Raw genomic sequence first — 3,960 nt, forward strand, 5'->3', positions numbered from 1 at the left:
TCATACATTCCTCCAGTAATGTGATAAGAAAAGAACGTTTATTCTCCTCTACTTTATTCTCCTCTACCAAAAATTCGAAATAGTGATTTAGCACTTGAAGAAGGCAAAGAAGATTTAAAGGATACAAAAATTCACTGTGAGATAAAAAGCGCCTGTGTCCAAATGTTACGATAAAACCTATGTTTTCGACTCGACATACATTATGATCTCTTTACAGTCCATGGAATTACATTTTTCAAAATAAAATTACTCCCTTGTGACATGCAGAAGTGTCATCACCTGTTGTTGTTGTTAAAGTAAGTATTTTGTCAGGGTGTGGTGCCATTGTAAGCCTTCCGAGCTTGAAAGTGTGAATAGAAACATAAATTTGAGATGACTACAGTTTTTCATTAAAATTTTGGCAAAAAATCTGAAAAAAAAATTTGAACTAGTTACATTTTATGAAGGAGACAAAAATTGGCGCAGTCAAAGGGTTAATTTTGTGTTGCAGCAACACAAAATTAACCATTTGAGCGTCAATTTGAGCGCCAATTTGAGCGTCAATGAAGCTTTTTCATCAGTGGTATCACTCTGTATAATGTGACCATGTACTTCTTATCTTGAGTTACACATTGGTATTCGGAGGGTGCCACATGTCGAGCTAGATGCGCTTTACTACCCCTTCGAAACACCTTACACAACGCCAATTGGTTGGTTTACCGGGGGTCCATAAACCTCTTTTTCACGTCTTTGATTGTCTTATGTGTAAAGGTACTTTGTTCATAGTCTTTCTGTGCTGTACTTTGTTATACAACGACTGTGTAACAGTCATTGAACCATGATGTTAGATAACAGATGGGTATGTTTGTTATTCTTTTTGTATGATTTTCACATTAATTCAAATACATTTTTCAGATACCAATCATTTTTCTAGTTGCTTCGGAATTTGGCATTAATGGTTCCGCCAAAAATATATTCACTTGAAAATAACATTGATTTTTTAAAATACATTAGTGGGATTTCCGTTTATTTGTCTGTTATTCTTTTTGTATGATTTTCACATTAATTCAAATACATTTTTCAGATACCAATCATTTTTCTAGTTGCTTCGGAATTTGGCATTAATGGTTCCGCCAAAAATATATTCACTTGAAAATAACATTGATTTTTTAAAATACATTAGTGGGATTTCCGTTTATTTGTCTTCATCAAGAGGGACGACAAATTTCGATGTGCATACACCTCTGCCTTCTAGCTTTGCGCCGCCCACAATCATATTTAAGCGTAGTCTGTATCTTTATTATCACGTGACATCTAACAACGTGAGTAGAAATGCAACATGTAAAATGAAAAACTTAATGTTAACAAATAACTTTGTAGGTAAACAATATTTTACCGCTCGCACTTGCCCCTTAATTAGATTAATGGTCATATCGTCGGCATATATTTCTCCTATAAATTTATCATCGACTATACCATTGATCCCATACGAGATTGCGTTAATGAGGTCAAAACATGGATGAAGTACAACAAACTCTAGTTAAATGACAGTAAAACTGAAGCCATGCTTGTCATATAACCCAGACTGCAAGGCAGATTGTCCCTTCCTGACTCGATGTTAGTTGGTGATGCAGTTATTAAGTTTTCCGCATCTGTAAAAAATCTTGGTGTCACTTTAGATAGCCATTTAACCATGTTGGTGTCACTTTAGATAGCCATTTAACCATGTCACAGCATGTACATAACGTATGCAGAGCTATCTATGTTCAGCTGAGGCAGATCAGTTCTATTCGTCATCTGCTCATTGTTGAAGCCACTCAGACTATTGTAAGTTATTGCCCTTGTCCTATCTCGTTTAGACTACTGCAGCAACCTTCTTTCTGGCTACCCGAAACGCCTCATTGACAAAGTCCAACGTGTTCACAAAGCAACTGCTAGACTTGTCTATAAAGCTAAAACATCACACAACAAACAACCACTTTTGAAATCGCTGCATTGGTTGTCCATTGCTAGTCGTACACAGAACAAACTTTCTACAGTTTGTTTCGACTTGATTTCAGGGACTGGACCACAGTATCTCTTTGACCTTTTGCATACTTCCTAAAGACACCTACGTTATTCATTTGACACTGGTCATTTTAGAATAACTCGTGTTGCCACAAAATACTTTGGTAAAAGGTCTTTTTCCCACTCCGGACCAAAAACTTGGAACAATCTGCCTGTCAACCTACGCTATATGGATTCACATATTTCATTCCGCCATGCCCTCAAGACATATTTTTTAGGGAATAGTGTATTTTGTCCTGCGACTAGAGCTCTCTTTTGAGATTAAGCGCATTATAAATATTCTTTATTATTATTAAGATAGCATTCAAGGGTAAAATAATCGCAATCTTATCAATCCATAATCCAATGACAGTAGGTGAGAATTCGTAAGACAATAGTTGTAAACATAGACACAAAACAACACAGAACAGACAGTAAATAGACGGTACACAAACAAAGTCATATAGGGTGTTAACATGTCGAATAAGGAAAAAACAGAATACATATTGGAATATGTGCAAAACTTTGGTAAGAGCACAGTGTGCTTATTTCGTGAGTGTCATTACTAAATTATATCTTTCATCGGAGATTAAGTTGCTTACAAAATGCTTTCTCTAATCGGCCTGTTCTTTGGTGAAAGTATTAATGTTATCATGACGTCACTAATATTTGCTAATGAAAGCATCTCTTTGAATTCTATATGATGATCAACTGCTGTGCATAAAAGGGACGCCTCTTCTTATGTAACGACAGACACGCCGAAGACTGATGTAACATATATCTTTCGGCTGTTGAACCCTATTTTTCCACTCTTATTGTTTGGAATGTACAATAAAATAATTTTGATCATGAATAAACATTTGGAGCAGGGTTATTGCCCTCTGTTGACTCTTTTGTCATATACCTTTCAGAATTCCAAGATAGAGTTCACAGTAAACCGGACCAACCGTTGTCATTACTTCAAAGAGAGCAAAAGTATGCTTGCGATGGTATCTTCTAGACTAAGTCGAATTTCTCGATTAGAAACACAAATAACAAACAGATCTCTGGAAAGAACTTTCTTACCATAATTTTTTTCTACAATAAATGTGCTACTCCAGAGTAGCGTCGTGTTCTTTGATTGACAAGACTTTGTGCTACTATTGAGTTGGTCGTCTGTTGCGGTTTACGTAAATCTTAAGGCTCTGATAAAGTTATTAAAATCAAAATCTTCAACTTCCTCCTGAATTAGAGATTATAGAAAATACAGAATCAGATTATTCGATTTTTTATCTGGATATTTTCCTTTAATTTGACTACTAGGCTGGAAATGATTTCAACTTTATAATCATTAATTTTCTGCAGCCTTTCAGCCTGAGCAATATTCCACTGTCACCCTTCTATCGGGTAAACATTTCACAGTTAATTCGTTATGCTAGGGCATGTAGTTCCTATGGCGATTTTGTTGAGAGACAGAGCCATCTCTCTTGCAAGCTTGTAAATCAGGGTTACACAACAAAACGGCTTGTCCCTACATGCAAACGCTGTTTGACAGGTGTCATGATCTTAAAACAAAATGATAATTGTTGGCGTCGGTGACATTTGTATGTAGGTTCAGACAGCTTCTTATTTTGACTTACAAATTGCGGTTGCCACGTGTGGGGAGAATGTGCGCGCTTACCATTTTCGAAACACCTGACATTACTTCTCAGTTGTCTTTGCGAGAGGTAAATAATTGTATTTTCCTTCTACGGATTTGATTTTGTTGTGTGTACAGGTAATTGTTTGTTGTCTATCCGTGCTGTGTTGTTTGTGTTTGTCATATTGAGTTTGTCACGGTGGAACTTATGACTGTGACTGTGATTATGGTTTGGTACTATTGTTCTGATTCCGACTCTCTGTGGTTTTAGCGCCACCATTGAAAGAAATAAAAGAAAATGTGAGACTGAACAGAAA

The sequence above is a fragment of the Ptychodera flava genome, chromosome 2 (assembly GCF_041260155.1).
Source record: "Ptychodera flava strain L36383 chromosome 2, AS_Pfla_20210202, whole genome shotgun sequence".
NCBI classification, from domain to species: Eukaryota; Metazoa; Hemichordata; class Enteropneusta; family Ptychoderidae; genus Ptychodera; species Ptychodera flava.